A 17,628-nucleotide genomic window follows, 5' to 3' on the forward strand; every position below is an offset into this window, starting at 1 on the left:
AAACCTGATGTTTTCCAAGATTACAGGCATGTGTAGTGCAAAAAAAAAACTGTTAGCCCAGCAACCCTGACCAAACCTGACCCCTAATATAAATCCAAAATGGACTCATCAGTTTGGGTATCCACCCTCTGACAGGGAAGTTATGATATCTCTACTTTATGTTTGAATTCATAAAATAGGCCCCACGAAAAGTGATTTACACACTTAAGTACACAAACACACAGGTATGCTCTATGTACATATTGACTTAGGGACTGTTAAGAAGTTAACAACATGACATGTCAGACTAGAAGGTTTTACTTTCAGGCTTTGAACATCTTATACTTCAAAACAGAGTGTAAATCCTGCCCTGAATGCTGCATTCACACTCCCAGTAAAAGATGCCAAGACTTTATAAGTCACACTCTCACACACTGAGCTGTGTGCAGTCCGGCTTTACCAAAGGCATTCCACAGAGCATGTTCTCCATCTCAACAGCCACTCAGGAAGAAAAAGCATGACCTCACATAAAAATGACCCCGGGAGGAAATTCAAGTGTCAGACACACACAGAAATATGCCTGCAAAGAAGGGAAAATGGAGGGGGAACACTGAACAAGAACCCGGTGATTAATTAGCTAATAATTAAGTCACAGGGTAATATGCATTTTTCAATTAATTAAACCTTGCCTTGCGCCATAAATCAAGCGAAACTGTCATTGTTTCAAAAATTAAATATATACATTTCCAAGCAATAATACTGTTGATTGCATAACTGCAGGGCTCATCAGGGAGGGAAGGCATGACATGTGTGTGGCAGGCATTGACTCAGTCCAATGCCCCAAAACCTTTGACAGGCCCACAAGTCAAAGGCAGCCAACACGCTCGAGGCCTCCACCATTCAGACTCCACATCACACGCCTCCCGCATTCTGTAATGGGCCATCGCCAGTGTTTCTGAACAGCATTAGAGTCTACAGGAATATTTATGCATTCCATGCAGTGTGGTTACTTAGCAGATTTCTACCATAAAATGATTTTTTTTTGTTTTCTTACAGATTCAGTTTATCATGGAATGACAGTCTATCATGCATCCAATAGGTCTGTCCAAGCAAAGTGACATAATATCTCTGCTTGCTTTCATTGCTCACAAAAGAAATTCATTACCTCACATTTACAAATGCACAAGCCAATAGATGCAATCATTATCCAAAATATATTGTTTGTCACCGATGGCAAATGATTGTATATTTTTCTTCCCAATGGTACAGACGTTAATTTGCTGAAACATGATGTTGTAAAATGACAAAAACAAAGACATACACTCCAACGTGCAAACCCACACACACACGCACATGCACACACAAATTCCAAGTGCCGTGTGAGATGTATAATGAACAATATGAACCACTGCCATCATTATCCTACACAATGTATTTGTTATCACTGCTCCCATAATGAAGTGTCTGTGTGATGGTTGGTACAAAGTCCCATTGCTCAATTGCTTTTCATAAAATGGCATCAATATATCCACGTGGGCAAACACACACACAAGAAGACATTGAAACGCACAGTTGGTAAGCAATTAATCAGAAATAACAGAAACGCCTGTGTGCCGAGCAAAGCACTCTTTTATGCTTCATGCGTTTTACCTCAAGATATATGTAATGTTGCATGTTTTATTTTTATTCAACAGGAAAAAACGAATTTATTTTATGTGCATTTAATTATTAATTCTTCTAATATAAATATATATATTCTACAGCATTGAATTATTTTAAAAATGATAAAAGATTAGGCTACGTAAGCTAATAGTATTTATTACGATCCACTAAAGATAATCAACTACAAAACAAACCTAAATCCAGGTGGAGCCTACAAGTTGCAGCCTGATCTTTTCACTCTCTTTTTATACGTGTCTTAAGTTTTTTGAGGGAACTTAGTCTTGTCGTATCCATTTTGCCCTTGGCTAGCATACTAATATGGCCTTGGGTTGGAATAAATTACAGCTCAGATTAGCAGGAAGGATGAAGAGGAGGTTTTATTTTTAGAAATTAGAATATTTGTTACATTATTAAAGGAGGGGGGCATCCTTTGATTCCTCTCATGTCTTCTTTTTTTTCTCTTCTGTTTTTTTTTTTTACCCCCCCTTCTTCCTTACTGAGATAGTCCCCAAACTGCCTACCTGTGTAAAAACAGAAGTCTTCAGTGGACGTGAACATGGCTCAGGGACATGAAAGCAGCATGTCTCTCCCTCCCGTAGCCTGGCGCTGTGCTCGGCACGCCACACAAAGTCTGAATTTACTGCCACAGCACATTTCTCCAACCCTGCACCCCCACCATCCTGCCTTCTTCATTATTCAATCAAATCTTTTTGTTAAGGGGCATTAACGTAGCAACGTCAGTGTTTTTAAACAGAGGGTCAATGACTATGTGCAGATACAAAGCAGTTAACCAATGCTGATTAAAATCTCTTTTATATATAACCCCACGTTTAACAGTTATTGCAAGTGTCAATGAGTTTGACATTCCATTCGATTGAAGTAACCAAATCTGATCAAATCTAGGTCTTTCCACTGACGACCACCATCAGCTGTGGCAACAACAATGAACTGAGAGAGTTATTCCCTCATCTTGTCCCGTGGGTCTGAGCGGTTGACCTATCAAGAGAGAGAAGGAAAAAACTTCACCTCGCTAATGTTGTTTTCTCAAATGATTTTATGACCAGGGAGCAACAAGGCTGAAACAGGATTAGTCCACTGTGTCTGAATCCATTTAGCTACGAATTGACCACATACTGATTTTATTTTAATCACAACAGACCCTTTTAATTATTGTAGTAATTAGTAAAATGTATGTGCCTTCACCTCATACTGATCTATATTATCTGTACAGTTAGTGATGCAGAGGTCTGATTATTGACTAACATTGCCCTCCCTCACTCACACACAGACCATCCCTTCAACTAACCCCCACAACCCTCTTCTAACCCCTCGGGGCCGTTGATATCTCTCTCTCTTTCTCTAACACTGCCTCCCTCTTCTGCCTTGGAGGGATCGGTAGGGGGGGCCATGGGCTGGTTGTGTGTTTGTGTGTGTGTGTCTGTGTGTTGCGTGTGTGTGTGTGTGTGTGTGTGTTGGCTGGGCTGTTTAGGCTGATGGGCCCCGAAGAGGACAGATGACCAGCAGAGCAGAAGAAACCGCAGAGCTGAATAACTCTTCCATCCCTCCGTCACGTCAGGAGGAATTCGGCGCTGCGCGAGACACCCGGCCTAAGTGTTGTGACGCCTAATTACCACCAGCAGCAGTGCCCGGCGGCACCCAAGGCAGAGCGGCTCCTTCGGACGGACGGCCCTTTGTAGTTTCACACGCAGAAGGAAGAAAAAAAAGAGGAAGACGTCCATGTGATGCCAGCGGGCTGAATGTGTGTGTTGAGAGGTGGGCTAAAAAGAATGTGAGGTCTGTTTGAAGTTCGGGAGTTTTAGCCATTTTCTTTCCTTGCTTCTCAAAGGAGTGACTTTTCTGACTCATCAAAACGCCTCTTCCTTTCCTTCTTTACTTCCTTTGTTTTTGGGCATTTTTTTCTCTTCCCTCCACTGAGCCTGACACTTCGTCCTACTTTCCCTAGACAAGGCACCTTTAGCAATACCTCTGAAGTCTCAGCTGGGCTCCAGTCGCTGTGTGCTGAACATTCGCTCACGTGCCACTGCATGGGTGGTATACAGTGTGTGAATCACTTATCTCACATTCATACATCCATTTTTTGGGGGATTTTTACAGGAATTGCAAGTTGAACAAAGTAATTCCATGATTCTGGAAATGTGTATGCTTTATAATTTCAATTTAAACCTGTGAAATGCAATTTTTTGCAAATCACATTTTAATTCCTAAAAATGTAGGAACATGTACATTCATCACAGCACAACACCCATACAGTATGTGGCCTGTGCGTGGAAAAGTGTAATTGGTCAGTGTGCATCATGGCCAAATGACGTCTTTTCTTGCTCTGAGGAACATTCTTGCAGAACCAGTCCTATGCCATTAGCTCTACAGCAAATACGATTTCACGGACTCCATTGAGTCCTTCACCAAGAATTTGTGTTGAGGCGTTCATGTGGGCTTGAACACGAGGAGCAGCAGGGCCCTCACACTTCGGTCCATCTCATTTTGAGCTGGCATGCGTAGCACAGTTGCTCTACATCACACGCACACGCACACGCACACACACACACACACACACACACACACACACACACACACACACACACACACACACACACACACACACACGTCCAGTGGAGAGGGGGTGCAGATGCAGAGCGCGTGTTCCCTGGCACATTAATCGGCATGACAGTAATAAAATAAAAAGAGTTGGACTCCGTCAAAACATGTATGGCCCCTTAAACAGAGAGCTAATAAAAGAGCTAAAGCTGCTTGTCCATTCAGCTGAGTCTGCCTCATCACACACCAACAGTCACATTATCTTAATTCAGGGGATTCTTTTAAGTGTCTCCTTAAACAACCGAGAGAACGCCGCTCGGGAAAGACAAATGAGTTTACCAGTTATAGCAGGGGTAAGTGCCTAAATCCAGCGCCATCGATCCCTATCTGGGTTATTACGGGGCTGTGAGCTGCCACCGGAGCTCTGCTGGTCGAAAAGGCTTAAAATATTACGGGGCTAAAGAGGGAGGAGAGATGTGTTCGAAGCGAGCCACCTCGTCCTCTGTGCTGGTCAATACCTGCAGGCGCCACAGGAAGGGCATTCACACATGCAAACACTCAGTAGTGACAGTCCCACCCCCACGTTGCTCATACACACACACACATTTATATATATATACATATTGGTAAAGGGATGCCTTCAGAACCAACAGATCGCCCCTCTGACTCCACAGGGAAAATTGATTTTTCTCTCTCTCTTGTCTTTTTTTTTTTTTTTTCCTGGGGAGGTGCTGGGCAGGTTTTTAACCTAACACTCTAACCTGAGTGTTAATGCACAAAGAGACATCATGTCCATTGATCCACTGGTGCCGCCAGAGCGTCTTTAAGTGTCTGAGGGGAAAGCAGCACAGGGGGTTTCATGCTAAACTGGTGGAATCATAGCCTTCATGTGGAATGTTTACAATTTACAAGTCATTCATCACTGTTTCCAGTCTCGTCAGATCAAATTCATTAGATAAAACTAAAATATCTCAATACTACTACTTCCAGTTTTGGTAGCAAAGTTTACACAAGCAGCTGCTGTTTGCTGTGGCGCTTCATACAAGACCAAAACTAATCGAGGCTCAGCAGAAAGTTTGGCAACATATACAGTACCTGCAACAGTGGGTAGGAGTAGGACAAAGAAAGTACTCCAACCCTCCGGTGAAGCACATCCTGTCTGCTAATTATTGTTGAAAAAAAAATAATAAAATAAAAATAATTAGGATTAATAATTCATTAAAGACAACAAGAGAGAAGAATCCCAGCCATAAAACATATGTATTTTTAATATGAATCTCACTGAATCAATACCCTCAATTAGCAACAGCAAGCAAATTGCCAGGCGAGGCGTAATTACTCAAAGGTCAGTAGGTATTATTCACAGTCACTTTAGTTTACCACATTAGAACAAGACAGGACGTCGGGCTAAAATTATAAATTCCATTCCCATATCTGTCCTCTTCTGATTTAGATGGATGAAGAATAATTAACTCCTAATTATTCAGATCACTTAAGGCACTTTCTGGATCCACAAAAGAGATGCAGTCGTGTCTGTCAGCCCACTTCAGCTGCTATCATTTAGAACGATCCAACAACTTGACCAATGACAACAGAGGGAAGAAAGAAAAAAAAAAAAAACTCCGGCTCCCTGTCTGCGTCCCCCCCCCCCCCAAACGCCCTACAGCTTCACCCGTTTCTACCTCAGAGGGTCTTAAGGAAGCACACTTCCTTTAAATTCACCCATATGCAAATTTTAAGATGTGATTTGCATTTTAAAGTATTTAACTCCCCATATTTATTGGGCTCTGAGGCCTTGCTGATCATTGATTTATGTGCTTCCGGCAATCATATTTCCATATTTTGTGTGGTTTTTAACGACAGTAATAATTCAAATATGCAAAAAGTTGTTCTTTGAACGATATCTTTAATTATATCCTCAAAGCATCATTCCTTTTCGCTCCTTTTTTTCAGTGCTGAAATTGTCTTTGAATAAAAAAGGCTGAAGATTCATAAATTTGACTAGATGAGACGTTGACGGGCAAAACTCCAGCTGGTTACCTTATGCACAGGGAGACGTCTTAGCATGTTTTGCCCATCTCCATAGCCACAAACAGACTCGGGGTGCTCTGCTGTACAGGGACCCGTGTGACCTTGTCCCCAAAGCCCTTTATTAATGCTGACATTCTTTCACCACAGATCCAGTCTCAGATTGTGAAATTCATCCTTTATACTCAACCAAAAACCACACACGCGGACAACAAGGGGACCTTCCCCCTCTGTTTTGCCGCTAACACAGAAAGTTTCTCTGTCACCTCTCCTTATTAGAGTTGTCAGAGTCGCCGCGTGCTCTTATGAAAGCCGTCACCCTCCACATGATTAAAAGTGGCGGGTTCCCACCACCGTTTGGCCTATCAGCGTCACCAAGCAGCCGTCAAATGTGTCTGCAGTCCTCCTTGCCCATATTCCCTTTGTCACCTCAGCACGGCGTGGAAACTTTTTAGAATAATTGCTCATCTATACACGTGCATGGGTGAGTAATATATTCGATTAGAGGTGTTTGGTTGCAAAGGCGAAGAACAGGGTTTCATTATCTCGGTCACTCGGAAGGCTACATACTGAACGAGTCAATATGAAAATACAGGGGAAATTTATTTAGCAAGAGAGCCAGCAAATTAGACCTCTGACCATAATGAGCTGCACAATAGCCTGCTACATCGGAAATTATGGTCTCATCATAATGCACATCAGAGTCCTGCATGTCACTCTCTGGACATTGAAATTTAAATTATAATGACAAAAAGCTTTATAAGGATTAATATATCTAAATCAAATTCAATTGTGTAATTTTCTTTTGCAGGTTTTTGTGGCCAAAAATCAAATCTCTTCATCATCTCTGTGACTCCTCTAAACTTGTTTGAAAGCACATTCACTTCTTATCTCCCTCTCTCCCTTTTACACAAACACAAAAAGAGAGAGAGACGCAGAGAGAGAGAGAGACAGGGAGAGAGAGAGAGATGCAGAGAGAGAGAGAGAGAGAGAGAGAGAGAGAGAGAGAGCGAGAGAGATAGAGAGACAGAGAAAAAACACAAATTAAACAAAGAAGAACCTGAAGCTTCTACATACAGTATCCTATTAAAATGATTAGCCAGTCACAATAGTAACAACTAAAATGACAATCAAAACATTATTTTCTAAATCGTATTTGAAAATTATATCTGTCAAACATTAACAAAAATGTGTATACTGCAGTGCAACATAATTAATAGTAACAGTAATTACTGTTATAATGGTTGTAATATTCCAATTTCCCTCATAATTCATATCATCAAAATACATTCAGTGTGGGACATGGTGTTTCAGCATCGTAGTTTCCGATGCAGGCATGTAGAGAGGGTGAGTTCAGTACAAGCCAAACACATTAACACAGAGGCCCTTGGAGGATGCATTTCACCCCAATGTTTAACTATCACTGCTGAGTCTTGCACCGAGTGCACGCAACATATGTTACAACCCCCCCTTTCTCCCTTAACACACACACACACACACACACACACACTGACACAGACCCACCCACACCCCCTGAGACTCCCTGGCACACCACCCCTCCACTCTGCAATTAGGCTTTAAGCCTCACTTCAGACTTCTGCACTATGGCTCTACAACTGATCACTGCGGATCAGTGTTATTAAATTAAATTGATTTAATGTGATGTTTGTGACACATACGGACACTCACTCATACATGCACGGACCAAACTCATTTTATAAGTAGCAGCCAGCCAGACTCCGGAGCAGATTTCTGCTTTTATCTTTGAGTCTGTCTAAAGGAGAGGACAGAGGGTGAATATTATAAACTAAATTGATAATGTGATATTTGAATATGCATTAAAAACACAAATCTAACTGCCCATTCACACATACACACACACACACAAATCAAAGACCAATCCACAATCACACACTTACGTGTAGTGCAAAAACAACAGTTGAACGCGGTCAATGAGGAGGTTGAGAGCTGATCAATTTACAAAGCAAATAAAAAATGTCTAATGATAAAATCACTGGAATGTGTCACAAAAACTGTAAAACGCCTCGAATAATAAAACTGGGCTGCAATAGTGAACATTTTTTTTTTGTTTTTAGCTTCTTTGTAAAAATCAGGATAAAGCAAATCAATTAGGCTCTGCTGAAAATCCCTCAGTTGGTGTAGCAGAGCCCTGAAACAGTGTAAAACTATTCTCGCCGCCTCTCCACAAAGGTTATCGCGTTGTATGTTATTGCCTTTACCTGCTCCTATTCACTGTGTACATGCACTGATTTGAATAAGCACCCCTCCAGAGCCTCTCTTATCAGATTCCAGACGGGTGTGCCAACGCAGCACTATCAGGTACATGCCATCTCTCTCTCTCTGCACCCCCTCCCAAAAAGGAAAAAAAGGTTAAAAGAAGAAGAAGAGAAGCAAGTGTTGCTTCGCTCATCTGGGATCGGCTGCCTGATAACACGATCTGGATATAATCACATCCGGGCTTGATATGCAAAAGTGACCAAACACCAAGTTAATCCTTTTCTGGAAATTATTCGCATTTTCTTTTCTTTTTTCATTTTACATGTATTAAATGAAGGAATACATGTATATTATACATTTATATTATAAAGTTATATAACTGGTGACCTACAGACTCATCAATATATTTATCCTATATAACGCATATTATAATGTGCAGAATTTTTAAGTGAGAAATTATTAAAAAAAAATCATTAAGTGGTGTGATAAAAAACAAATTGTGGATCCACTAATGTGCTGCAATTACCCACCGAAGGCTTGATATTTTAAAGATTTCATTTCATTAACAGCTTACATCAGGACTTTCATTCTCACTATACACAGCCACAGGAATAAAATTCCCTAAAGATGCACTGGTTTCCAGTTTCATGTCATTGTTTGCTTTTGCTCTGTTAGGGGGAAAACACCGGCTCGGGGAAGGCATCACTCAGTGAGGTTAGCGAGTACGGTAGCTACATAAAACAGAAAGTGTATCCTCCTCGGGTAGGGTAAACACACACAAACATGCACAGAGGCCATGCCCGTTTCCCCAGTCCTCTTAACAGGCTAACTTGCTCTCTTCATTAGGGTGCTGTGGGGACTTATCACTGTGTAGTCTTTGTCCTTGCTGTAATTGCCCTCTCGGCATGTCAGCCCCCACCCACTCACCACCACCACCATCACGGGAGCCCCACACCCAGCCAGCCAGGCAGCCCAGCGTCAGCCCCCTCGTGACAGGCCTGGTGAGACGGCGGTGCAGGGAGCCTCTCCTGAGACCTGCTGATCAGCCCCTGAGGTCCACCGGTATAGAGAGGCTTGTCCTAGTTAAAGCAGCACCGGCAGGGACACCCCTCTGAACGCTACGTCTGCCCTGCCACAAGCCCAGCCTCCGACTTCGCTCATTTACTACTGCACTAACACCCACCGTGCTAGTTCACCAAAGAGACTGGGAAATATTCTCTTAACAAATTTCCTACTTTTGAAAGTGTGACTCGGAAACGCAAGTACATTCAAAATGAGCCGTCGCCCTTTGTAGACTTCTACACTTTTATTTAATTGTACAATTAACCATCCATAAACCTGTTCAATCTATAAAAGCTCTCTTTATCAGACTTACACCAGCTCTGACTTTGTCACTAACTCGTACAATTATACCCGACACATTCCCATTGTACTTTACCTAAAAATTACGAAAATCAATTGAGATAAATGTTAAAAGTCACATATTTGAAGAAAACTTTGAAATGGACGAATAGAATCCTAATTGCATTTCATTCATGCAAGAGATCCACATGTACCACACACCAGGCAGTCACAAATTGCAAACGTTATCTGTGACTGTGGGTTTCTTGCAAGTTGAATGGCGCCATCTAATGTTCAGAATAAAGACGGCAAGTCCTGAGCACGGGCATCTGTTTCTTAAAGCTCCAAACTGGGCTCACCAATGTAAATGAGTTGCTTTGGCTTTACTTGAAGCCTATGTAGCCGGTTAAAGTCTCGGTAATCAGAGTTTTGCTGGGGGGCTTGGGCGGCAAGAGGCAGGCTTTGAAATGACCATAAAAGTGGGAAGAGTGAACCCCTTAATTTGAAATTTAAGTGTAATAGACACAGAGCTATCACTGCTGCGGCATAATCCTGACCTCTGTTTGTTATGCTGAATAAACAGAATAAATTAAGAAATGCTTCCTCTTCACATGGCGTGCTCTTCCTCATCAAGCTCAACAGTTTATTTTTCCATGGGGGTAATCCATGTGTCAGCGTTTTCACGGCCGGCTGCAAGGGTTTAGACCCAGGCCTCAGCCTGGAGGAGCTCGGTGGTGCGGGGTTAATGTTGTGCTGTATTGGAGGAGAGCAACGACAATGTGGCTGACAATGAGGGTCTACTTCTTTTATGGTTGCATGTCCACTTGTCTTTTCCTGCAGAGCAGACACTTGTGGCTACGGCAAAGGAACATAAGAGACTCCCCCAACCCATTTCACCCATTTTAATCCTCATCCCAAAATTATCCCCCTCTCCCCCCTGGCTGGAACTTCAACACAGTTTGGTGGCAACTTTGTTGTTGAGGAGATTTTAGTGGCAGCCACAAAGACTAATCCTAACCTCCTGCACTACTAAACCCAACATCGGCTGCTGGGGCCACAGAAGATGCAGGGAAACAAACAGTGAGACATAAAATAGATCTGACGTGCAGTATAACGTTTTAATAACTTTGTTGCACCACATCTGAAATGCAAACACATTAAAGTGGACACGGTGCCCCTCTCATTAAACACACAGCCGTGCAAACATAATCTATCCCTCCCTCCACACTTGTACAAACACACACAAAGACCTCATTGCCTTTTTGCATCCGTGCATCCATCCAGCGGGTGCCACCAACAAGCCTTGGGAGTTTTTCTACGGGGGTGTTTTATGGGTCCCACGGGGCTCTGAGACAGTGAGATGTGACTATAGCACACAGAGGATCCCAGTCAAGGACACAGGCAGCATCACTCACTCTGCCGTTATTTGCTCATATTTAAAGCTGGGGGAGGTACAGGGGCCACCTGAGAGACTGCAGCCGCACATGCAGAGGAGGATGGGTGATTTCAGAGTCCGACGGGTGTGCTGAGCGACTGCGAGGTAAAGGAGATGCAACGGAGAGAGAGAGGGAGCGAGAGGGAGGGAGTGACGGAGGGCTTTATATGTCAGCCCGGTGATACTAGCGTTTTTATGGCCGAATATTTTTCCTCTTGTCAGAGCTGGATAAGGAATCACCATAAGGTTGGGGAGCATGAATATTGCCCTTGAGGGCCCACTGTGGCTGCTCCTGTTTATGGTTGACTTGCAATCAGCCACCGATTCAGGACCTGCAACCCCTCATCCATCCACGTCAGCAATTAATCAATTAAACGTGCAGCGGGGAGGAGTGGGATCGGCTAGGTGTGTTAATACAATAGCCTGTTAAGGGTGATGTAATTTCATCACTAATGTCACCCATTCATCAAGTCTTATTATCTGTTACACATAGACAATGGTCAATATCACTTCATAAATCTGAAAATCATGGGGATCTCGTGATATTAAGTCTGAAGGATGCAATGGAATGATGGACTGCTGAGCATGACCACCAAAGTTAACAAGTAAAGCTACTGAAACAAGCAGCAAACCTCATTTATGCGATTATAAAACAAAAGTACAGACATTCTTAATAATCCCTCTGTAAATTTGCATTAAAAATGGAACTGGATTACAGCTAGAAACACTGTCTGACAACATTTGTGTCCTCCCATATGATTTGGTCATAACAAACAACATAACTATGCTTTTTCTAAGACGAAGGCTGAAAAACATACATTATGTCTCTAATTAATCTCTACGTGGGGGAAATAAGAAAAAAGAAACCCCACTATAGATTCAATCTGGTCTCCAGACTCCACTTAAAGAACCACAGACAAGATGCGACAGACATCCTGCCTGGTAGAACCACAATGTCGCATGAATTCTGTTTCATCATAGAGCACAGTTTGTGTGTACGGCTTGGCGCTAAAGTGTTTAAATGGATGGGAGTGTGTGTAGGCGGAGGCCCTGTCCACTTGTGTGCCTGTTATAAGCATGTGTGGGCCAGACCACATGTGATACACAAAGTGAGAGCGGTATTTGGCACACCAATGGATACGAGGTCTTGTATCACTAACAGTGTTTTTTGGAATAAGGCCACTGACAGCTGACAGTTTGTTCCACTATTTCATAACTTTAAATGTCACTGTGTTCAGGGCCAAAACATCTAAAAACTTACAACGACACAGTGTTTCTTCAAGATATTTGTATTCCTGTAAGGAAAGGGTATAAAGCTCTTCTTACTTTTTTACATTCAAATTTTAACTATTGCTCTAATTGAACTGCTGAGCTGACTGGTCCTTCTTGTCCAACACTTTTCACTGTAATGTCGACCCTGTGTTAACTTACATATGACTAATAAAAATAAAAATGAAACTAGAATAACCACGAGGCACAACAGTGTGACACTGTTGATTACTAGTAACTCAAACAGCCACAACACGATTATCTTTCCATACCTATTGCTCCTGTCGCATTCTGAGACACCCTAGTTGGTATTGGTCATTCTTCTGATTTTGATTTTTTAAAGTTAAGGCTTCATTAGAATAACCCATTGAAAAGTGATTATATCTGTTCAAATTATGTCATTAGACTTTAGGCTCTTTTAACAATCTATGCCCAAAGAGCAGGGGTTTGGAAGACTTGTCTTATAAAGTTGTTAGTTTAACTGCAGTAAATAGTTTGCTGTGCCATGTGCATAGTTGAATGCCAACTACCATTTCCTTTTAACCATGTGGACTTGCTCCTTGGCAGACTGTGTTAAAAGTGCAGATTGGCCAGGTAGTAAGAAAGGAAACAAAACATCTAAGTTCATCCTTAAATAACGAAACATTTTACCATAAAAATGATCCATTAACTCCAGACCAGGCTTTTATTGGTCGATCACTTTCTGTGATTGAGACAGTGATACATCAGCAATGTGTGTGACCAGTCCTTCTTTTACGACCAACGCACCAATGGGTGATCAGGTGGGTGCAATTGCATTTGTTATTTAAATAAAATGTGTCCTGAGTAGGAAAAGGAAAACTGCCTTTGTCTGGAACTAGACACCTAAGTGTGAAGCCAATGGGCCCCTTAAGGGCAAAGTTTAAAGAAGCAGCATATTGTAGATTAATTGAACAATAAATACAACTTTTATTCAAAACAAACTGTATCATATAAATCGTATTATAAGGACGACACAGACTGACTGACATCCAATAAATAAAAGAAGGCCAATACCTGCCCTGTATATCGGTCTAATCCTACTAACAGCTTCAGTCAGACAAAGAGCCTCCCTTCTACCCAGGCCAACATTTCCCCAGCACTCCCAGCAGGTATATCAGCTCAATTATGATGATGGCAATGACTGATTGCATTTTACCTCTCCCCTGTTCCCCCAATAAGTCTGGCCACAGACAGATAGAGAGAAAGAGAGATAGAAGAAAAGGAGGAGAGGGAGAAAGAGAGAGACAGAGAGAGAGAGATAGCAGCGTCATCTCCACTGAGCTACAAGCATCCCAGATGCCAGTCTCCGGGACAGTATCAAACATCTCGGTGGCAGACTCACCATGAAAATAATCTATACCTACAGGAAGTCAATTAAAAAGTGCCAGGGGAGATTAAGAACAGTGTGACAGCTTTTCGTCAGGCCACGGGTTTGTCTGGGAGAACCAGCGTGTCGAGTGCTGTGTGAGTGAGTTTAAGGTGAAGTGTGTGTTGGTAGTAAAAGACGTTGGGAGGCGGGCAGCGGCGGCAGCGGTGGAGGGAGGAAACAGTTGCCGAACATCCTTAAAAGCTCCCTCATGAATATTAAAAAGGCCCTTGGCAGACGGCAGCTCTCCCACATGTTTGCAAACCAGCGTAATGTGTCTGTTTGCGCCGAGAAAGGGCTCCGTCCTGTTATCAATTAAATCAAGTCTTGTCAGGCTGAAGGCCCTCTCAATGGAGGGACAGCCCAGTCCCCTCCACACATCAACTCAGCTTTGTGTCAACCATCCATCTCTCATCCTCCCCTCCACTTCCTCCGTTCTCCCGGTTGCCATCTTTATCAGCCTTGACTCACTCTCGCTCTCTCTCCCCCTTCTCTCCTTTGCTCCCTCACTCTCTGTCTCTCAAGCAGCCGGTAACTGAATGCAGAAATTACTCTCCCCTCCACCTTTAACTCCCACTAAATCTTTCCCCTTTTCCACTTTGCTGAGCAGGGATATTTTATTCCTCCATCAAATATGCATCCCATTAATTAAGTTAAATTACTCCTGACTGCCAAATATCCCCTGCCCCGATGGGTGTCAACACAGAAATGCATGACTGTGAACCTGCAATGACACGGCCCCAACACTTAAACATGAGTTACGGCTCTTTTCAGCTCCATCCATGGGCAGATTACCAGACACTTTGGGCTGCTAGAATTAAGCGCCGTTCGCTCCTTCCCCTCCACCCAGTTTTTAATAAGTGCACAATGGATGACACTCGCACTTCTGACAATGAGGGGACTGATATTTTAATTACACCCCCTTTTTTCATCTGCCTTCCTCTTCATCTTTTAATTGCTGCTGTTAATCACTCATTAAATTCCCTCTTTATTTTTTTTCCTCCTACGATGTACCTTTGACATGATTAGCTCTATAGAAGGGATTGTTCAGCAGCATTTTTTTTTTTAAATAATTCAGCTACTTTAAAGGAAATAAAGTTTCTTTTGTTGAGGAGCCAGTTAAGGGTGGAGGGTGTAAACCACATTTACTCATGTTTCTCTATCAAATGAAGGTAAATTGCCTTTTTTTGGCACGTAATAATCTTAAAAGGTATTGAGTATGAATTTATCAAGATAAGGTTTTGCTTGGCAAGGATAACTACTTCTCTTCGTTTTTACTTTTTTTGTTCAGCAAGGGCTGCAGGTTGAGATTTAACGAAAAGTGAAAAAAAGCTGAGAAAGGCTGAGGCCACAGGAAGGTTTTTTTGTTTTTTTAAGAAGTGAAGATATTGAGATCATACAAAGTGCGGACAATATCCACTTACCTTAGAAAGCCCTTGAGAGTAGTATAACTTACCATCATCGACCTATGTGCTGTGTTGGCTCCCTAGCTTAACGACCGATCCTGCCGTTTTGTGGCTGGACCCCAATGTTGTGTTTTTGTTTGTCTTTGATTAAAGCCAAATACTATGATTACGAAGCCCCCAGGCCCCTGTAGGGAGGCCCCTGAAGAATATGAGATTGTTATTAAAAACTAATAGTACTGATCTGCTGACAAAGATTTCTCTCTTTGTCGCTCATGCTCAAGAGATGCTGATTGTGGTCCCGTTCAAATCCTTCAAAAGTCTCCTTTCAGCAATATGAGACTTTATCTCCCTCAAGAAATTGTGCTGTATAATTCCGAAAACAAATTTAATAGCATCCATTGCCATTATCTGCCGAGTACGGGGCCAATAAGCCAAACTCAACTCATGAAGCCCTATGTTTGTTGTCGTACCTTCAGCTGAGCGCAATCTGCGAGGACACGTCACTTATGAGGAAATACAATCCGGCTTCAAAACAATAATCAAAGTGTAAAACTCTTCACTGCTGGATTTATATTGATACATCGGTGCTGCCTGGATGTTTGATTCCTCTCTGTTCTCTCTTTTCCCCCTCTTTGACTTGTTTCTGTTTGTGCATGTGTGTCCGTGTGCACGAGTGTGTTTCTATTGCAAAAAACATTAATTTTACAAACATCAGCCCAAGGCTACTAAACGCATCCAATCCATTATGCTGCGCTTTATCGTGTTATGGGGGGTAACGGGCTGTAAAGCTGTCTTGGTCATAAAGAGCGATCGCAGAGTGCCGAGTCAAACCAGAACGCTGAGCTCTCCGAGCCATACGCAGCCCTCGTTATCATCAGAACAGCTCCTTCACATACTTAACCTTTCACGACCAGCCTTTCTGCATTATTTTCCGAATGACCTTTAGCGTTACTTATTTCATTTCCGATAATGGCACACTAAATTTAGTTAAATGCATCAGAGCAAAATGTGTTTATTTTGGTGAAGAGGACTACAGTGACTGACAAGGACCATGCTTCCGAGACACGAACTCTAAAGCGTCTGAAGCAGTAAACACGAATCCATCTTCCTGAGGATAATAAATACCAGGCTGTGTGTCTGATGAGCATGTATAAATAAACCAGATAAAAACAAATAAAAAGGGCCCACACATCTAAATAACAAGTACCAACAAAAGACACTGGATAAGAAGTTCAAGGTTGCATCTGGGAGAAAACTCATGGGTCAAGGCTCGAAGGTTATAAGTAAAGACAAGATTAAACTTTGAATAAGGTTACTTATGAGATCAATTCAAAACCAAGATAAAAAGTGTAAAACCAAAGTTAATAAGATCAGTGACAGTCTGCCCTAAGGTCGACCTATAAATTGTTTATATCTTCTGGCTTAACATTCCACCAAGTGTAATTTTATGAGCATCTGAAAGTTGACAAAATAAACACTAATGAAATTTGCAAACACAAAAGGCGTATCGAGCCCAAATTGTGTGAGGAAAATAGTCTTTGTTTACGTCTATTGTTTGATAATTAATTCAAAGTTCCACTTCCTGCCAACACACAGTGCACACTCTTGGTCAAAAACAGCTAAACAGTTTACGGCGGTATCAGCTTTCAAAAGGTCTAACGCTAACATAAATATATAGCTACCCTGGAGCTGTTGTATCACAGACACAATCCCTCAGCCGGCAAGGAGCAGTGTGTTTAACGTCCTCGCCATGTAAGCGGAGGGGGTGGGGTGAAGGGATCTTAGTGAAATCGCTAATGTACGTGATGATTAAGTGTAACTCAAATACAGAGTGTGTTGTTCACAGGCCTGACAGGCAGTACTTTGGTGTATTATATTCTGCAGTTTTAATTGCACGCCACCAACGTGTCCCTCTGACACGTTATGAAGCGATGATGTACAATTATTTCGGGGCGGCGGGAGATCAGTGGAGTGACATTATAATCATCCTCATAGGGTTCCCTCTGTTCATCTGCAACAACCATTAATGTTTAAATGGGAGGAAGGGAAGAAAAAAAAAACATAAAAATAGTTCTCAGGGAGTTCTAACCAGAATCTGTTTGAGGATTATAGAGAATCACGTCAGGGGAGAAGGAGAGGGGTGTGGATAGACAATAGAGGGGCTGAGTTAAGTGACGGCTTTCTCTGGATAAGCAGCAAGCTAAGATGCTTCTCCACTGTCACTGCCAGGCCTCACACTACTCATACAGGCCCGGGCATTAAGGCACATTACAGCGGATGAGCCACGCAGGGCGGAACTGATGGGCTATTCTGGGAACAGACCAGAC

General features: G+C 42.4%; 1 protein-coding gene across 1 annotated transcript in view; it reads right to left on the bottom strand.

Annotated features, from left to right (window-relative positions):
• znf407 (zinc finger protein 407) overlaps positions 1–17,628 on the bottom strand; it is a 145,959-nt gene that overhangs the window by 111,876 nt on the left and 16,455 nt on the right. The gene's annotated exons all lie outside the window — the stretch shown is intronic.

The sequence above is a fragment of the Platichthys flesus genome, chromosome 11 (assembly GCF_949316205.1).
Source record: "Platichthys flesus chromosome 11, fPlaFle2.1, whole genome shotgun sequence".
Classification (NCBI taxonomy): domain Eukaryota; kingdom Metazoa; phylum Chordata; class Actinopteri; order Pleuronectiformes; family Pleuronectidae; genus Platichthys; species Platichthys flesus.